The sequence below is a fragment of the Mya arenaria genome, chromosome 3 (genome assembly GCF_026914265.1).
Source record: "Mya arenaria isolate MELC-2E11 chromosome 3, ASM2691426v1".
Lineage (NCBI taxonomy): Eukaryota > Metazoa > Mollusca > Bivalvia > Myida > Myidae > Mya > Mya arenaria.
This window is the reverse complement of record NC_069124.1, coordinates 23,684,208-23,690,308: the sequence shown is the minus strand read 5'-3', so window position 1 is coordinate 23,690,308 and position 6,101 is coordinate 23,684,208. Positions and strand designations below refer to the sequence as shown.

General features: G+C 36.8%; 1 non-coding gene across 1 annotated transcript; it reads right to left on the bottom strand.

The window, feature by feature from the left end:
- Positions 1–684: 684 nt before the first annotated feature.
- On the bottom strand, positions 685–768 carry Trnal-uaa (transfer RNA leucine (anticodon UAA)). The gene has a single exon. It is a non-coding gene; the product is annotated as a tRNA-Leu (tRNA).
- Positions 769–6,101: the final 5,333 nt, after the last annotated feature.

The window sequence follows — 6,101 nt, the reverse complement described above, 5'->3', positions numbered from 1 at the left end:
TGATACAACTGGCAAGGAAAATGAAACGTGACTTAAAAAACTACAGAACTGAGTTGAACACAATATCAGAACATTGTGGCAGGGAGAAGGCTATTGACATTTTATCCGAAATCCGATCGGTATCCAAGATATTTCGAAAAGTATCAACGCTAGGAGATCTTCTTTGTAATCATCTTAGCAGAGAGACAAGCATCCAAAAGGAGTTGCATTTACTAAACAATGAATTTTTTTTTGTCAAATTTGTGTTACGGACAAGAAATGTATTGTGTTTACGCCATGTGGCCATTTGACTTGTCATGCATGTTCTATCAAAACTAGTAAATGCTATTTTTGCAGAACTGTTGTTATTGGAAAATATCAAATTTATGAATAAAATGTAAACAATTATTTGTATTTTTGCTTTCTGTTTATTTCATTTACATGGAAAGGTGAACTGTGTTAATCACTCAAACACTACCCTTTCAGATTCACACAGTTATGCTGTAGACAGCCGCAATACGCTAGTTAGCTCAAATTTCATTGGTTTCTGAAGTTGACGAATGCATGTTGTTACAATGCAGTATTGTTGTAACTTGGGTACTTTTTAGAGACTACATTATTAATCAGCCGGCTGGTTCGTCGTTTATTTAATACGCATGTCGAATGGGAAACTGCGTACAATAGGACTCCTAATGCAACAAAATCTAGTACGGGTGGGGTTCGAACCCACGCGGACATTTCGTCCATTGGAACTTAAGTCCAACGCCTTAACCACTCGGCCACCGTACTTGGTGCTAACCTGCTGGAAAGTGAAGATTTTGTCTGAAGTACACCACGCTGTATACGCGTTATACAATTTAGATGTATTTGGCTATCTTACTTTCAAAGAGTTATACAACTTGTACATCGATTTTATTTAAATAGAATACAACTTGTGTTAAACTGTCAGGCTAAATATAAGCAAAAAACCAATGCGTTGTGACTCGCAAACCGGAAGTAAACAATATGTCGTTTCCAAGATTACGAATGCATTTTCTTTAATAATGTACCTGCTTTTTGAGCATTTCAAACCATTAAAAACACACAGCAGTGACTGTACTATTTACATTTCACTTACAATGGCAAAACGATATACTGACATCGTTGGGTTTGCTGGACTACAGTACAATGATTATTTCAAAACATTCTGTTGGGAATGCCAATTGTGTTGTGCTGGAGTCTTTACCGTAGAACCTTGTGAACGACATGAGCTTTTGAACATTTTCCCTCCAGCTGGCTACTGCCGAAACTGTTATAAATATGTGTGGTACTGTAATGATTGTAAGGCTGATGCAACGCCACCAAAAGTGCGAATGAGAAACTATTGTCTGTCATGCTTCTTCCACCGATTTGACAATCTTGCAATCTTGGCCGGCTAACCCAGCTAACCCGGCTAACCCGACGTGGTTGAAATAAAATCAGCAAGATATTTCAATTTCGTTCAAACTTGTCATGATCAACGAATTTGTTTCATTTCATTTCGACTGAAGCAAATAATGCACAAATTAGTATTTGATCTATAAATGATAAATTGCCATTTACATGCTACAACATGCATGCGAGAAATGGCAAATCAAAATCATGATGTTATTGGATTTGCTGGTTTGTCGTACAATTATTCGGAACAATGCTTCTGTTGGGAATGCCAATTGTGTTATGCAAGAGTTTGGAACGTTGAGCCTTGTGAGCGTCATAAGCTCAGGGATATATTTCCTCCAGCTGGCTACTGCAGAAATTGTTTCAAGTATCTGTTCTACTGTAGTGCATGCAAACGCATTTCTACCCCGCCTGAAGTCCTGATGAAAAAGAATTGTTTGAAATGTTTCTTCAACTACCCAAATCTTGTCCAGCTAACCCCATGTAGTTAAAATAAAATCAGCAAAATATTTCATGTTTAATTTTTCAATTTCAAATTTGCCCCACTCGTCCCTCGTGGGACTAAATACACTCATCACCGATATTGGGTTGTATTTATTTTAGACAATCGTCAGAATCTGACTGGAACCAGTTTACGGCTTTCAGTTCCTAACTTAAAACAACAAAAAAGGTACGAAAGATGCCTCTAAGCGTGCAATTATCTCTGAATAAATTTTCTTCTGGAAATCTAGTGTATGCCCCAGCCAGTTAGCTAACTAGGAAAGAATTCATTTCTCATTCGCAATCAAAAACCCTAAACATAACAAACATTGAACGACAAACGTACTGCTGACAACCGCCAGCTAAACATTCAACGTTACCACCGATTTTATAATCGGGAAACATGATGGCTCTGTGCCCTAAAGCTCTAAAATACTGATATGCGCTTTCCTTATAGTGCGTGAAAACACAACTTGACATGTCAAAGATCTGTAAAGCAATAAAAAACTCCTTAATCTTTGTGTTTAGTAAATACAAATACGGATTGATGTGCCTACAATCGAGTACCAATCTTGTTTTACTAGACATACCGTTAGCCACGGTTAATGGGTTCACAACTCAAGGTTTGTCATGTTCTGAGATAACATCTTAAGAAAACAACGAGCGATTTTTTTCTGATTATACAAACGTCAAGGTATCCCTTGCGGACCTTTGTTAACTAAATGCGCTTGTAGAAATGGAAGATTGTATCCATTCTGTGCAACATCTAGAATACACCTTTCAGCAGAAATTTCTTCCCACCGTTTTACTGATTTTTTTAAACGACGTTCCGGTGATACGGTTTGGGTCGCGTCACGTCTACAATTTACTTGTACTTTAAAATCATCTGAATAACCTGTACTAGACTCATCTGTACATATCTGACTGACGCTCTTCGATCCACTACACCCGTTCACTTGTAACTTATTTGTATATGACCTAACCTCTCTCAGATTATCATATTGTGCATGCTTATCCACATTCTCTTTAAAGCCAACATTGTCTTCATAATAAAAACCCTTTATAAGACTTATTTTATTAATTTGATGCTTGTTCTGGCTACATTCCGACTTTCAATGATCAGGCAAACCACATAGGAAACAATGCCACCAGTTGGAACCGCCTGGCGCTAAGCTTCAGGAGCCGCCAGAGATTCTAAAGCTTGGGCGGGTGTTCATGTACGTATTGGGTCATCCTTAATGCCCGCGCTTCTAAATTATCCTAATTTCTTCATCATTGTTGGACGTTATATGTTTGTCCTCGTACTCAGACACGAATGTCCATCCAAACACTTATGAATCGGCCAGATTAATAGGTTTCTGCCGTCTTTTCACGGGGCATTTATTAAAAAAACAATACATAAACCATTTTTAATATTTCGAAAACTATACATGTACATTGTCGTGTTCAAGCTGCTAATAGCTTATCTGGCTATCGAGAAAACGAGAGCGCTTATTGTTTTACTATCCAAACTCTCTATGTCGATATCTGACACCTCGATTTTCCGGTTGTGTCGAACTTTTTCCTTCCTATTCTATATAAATGATTATGCTTATGTCGATTTTTTATCTCGATATTTTCGCTATCATATGTCGAACTCATATTTCATTCCCTGTGGTCGAATTTGACACATTTTGTGTGTTCTTTATGTCGTATGTAAGAACCAGGTGGTTTGAATGGAGAAGTACAGGGAGACATGTGCTCTCAATATATTTGGGAATTAGAGCTCTCCCATGGAAATGAACTTTCTTTTGGATATATTGGAACTTTAAGTGGTTGTGTTCATGGCATCGAAACATAAAAGGAAACATTTAACAAACAAGGTGTAAATAAACGAAAACATAAACGAAAGGGTATATCGCCATTGTCCGATTCAATCCGCATGGGGATCACGGACATTGATCAACTAAAAAAGAAAAGCAAACAAAGGAATTCGGATTACACTTAAGAGTTCAATAATAACGTTTCGGACCTTACATAATGTGTTAACCCATACAACATGGCATATTCCAAGCGCCACTTTAACGTGCCGCACCCTGCGTTCAGCCACCCTCCCTCGGTCTCCCCGTTCAGCTTCGCGTACATAAAATAAAAGATGAAAGCCATTATCCGAATTAAAAACAACAACATGAATGTTATCACGGCCAAGGTCGCCGACCCGGAAGTTAGGGTCACGGACATCGACCATCGCGTCACGGAAACGGAAATGTCTTCACAGTTCATCTCCACAAAATTTAAAAAAAACCTGTAAAATAACTCAAAACACTAAAACAAAGAAGCTCCTCACTAGAAAAAAATGTAAATCCTTACAAACTAAAAAAGAAAAAAAAACTAAAAAAGAACAGTTAGACATTGAAATTAATTCCATGCGCGACAACCTGGTATTCTACGGCGTTCCATGTGCAACTTCCGGTCAACAAGAAGACTGCACAAAGACCGTATATGAAATCATCAACAGCGTCATGGATATATCTGATGAGTTCAAGCTCGATACGGCGTATCGCCTGGCCCAGCGCGGTTAAGGACGCACCGACAGACCTTACCCGATCATTGCGAAGTTTCACTACGGACAGGAGCGGCAGAGGGTACGCACGGCATCCTTTGGGCCGTCAACCTAACAACGCCACAGATATAGGAACATTGGGATCGGGGCACATCTACCGAAGGACGTTTGCCATGAGACGAGGAAAGGACGCCAGAAAAGAGTTCACGTGAAGTTCGTTAAAATATCGCTGTACATCAACAGGAGCTTGTACACACATCCAGCCAGTGGTGACTAGTAGGGACGTCAGGAGGAGTGTTTTATTAATATAGCATCTTGGAAAATTCATGGACTTAGACGTTAACAAGTAGATGAAGATTTTTTTTAAATCTAATACAAAATTAAGTCATATTTTTTCTTAGTGAAACGTGAATTTCTCTAATAATAATCAAAACTTGGACATATCTAACTATAACTGTGATCATATAAAACGCTCTGAACGATGTAGTGGTGGCATTTCTTTTTATCATCAAAATGTTTTAAAAGATTATATTACAATTGCTAGCAAGAGGAACATTGGAAATATCTGGGTACAGTTAGACCGTTCTATATTCTCTTATAACAATGGTATTTATATATGTCATACATATCGGCCTCCTTATAGTACAAACTATTTTATTTCTAGTAATTTAAATGAGTTTGATTTCTCTGAAACTATAGAATCAGATATTGTTAAATATAACAACCTTGGCTATACTTTCTGTACGGGTGATCTAAATTGTCGCACCTCGAATGGGTACGACTTCATTATTTATGACAAATATCTACATGAAAACCAGCCATTTATTAGTCAAAATAATGAAAATGTCCAACGTCGTAGATTATCTTATTCTTAAACATGAAAACGTTCATTTTCATAGATCATTTTACTATTCACGAATTTAACGAATTTTATGATCATGCCTGTATTTTGTTCTCATTATGTATAAAGAGAAGTAATAATGCCAGTGAACATATAAATGAAACGACTCCAAAAACGAATTCTAAAATTTTGACAATGAAAAGGTCCCGTTATTCCATGATCAACTCATAAAAAAGAATGACGTATTACTACAATTATCCGCATGACTGGGCACGGAGTCAATTGATACTGTAGAACCATTTAGTTTACAAATCATTTGTTCACTACAGCTGATTCTATCCAAGACCGTGAGAAAATTTAGAAACAGTAAGCTTAAACAAACAAATAAGAAGTGGTTTAATAAGGACTGCTATGATGACAAAAAAGTGTTCAAACGCAAGCGAAATAAATATAAAAGGAATGAAACAGAAGATAATAGAAATAACTTTGTTTTTAGCCCGGTCTAAATATATTATAATAAAAAGAAAGCTTTTACTAAATACCGTAAAGAAAAAGGAATCAGAGGAAATAACATAGTGAACAATCTGATGGAGGTGATATCTCTAGATGATTTTAAAATATTCCTATTTATATGTTATGCCGACGATATGGTACTTTTTGTAAAATCAGCTGAAATTCTAAGGTCAATGTTAAATGACGTTGAAAATTACTGCAACAGGTGGGGATAAAAAAATAAATGTATCAAAGACTAAAGCCATGATCTTTGAAAATGGAATTGGCCAATACAAGTTGTTAATTCCTTTAAATACTTAGAAAGATACTTACTGATTGCTCAACATGCAT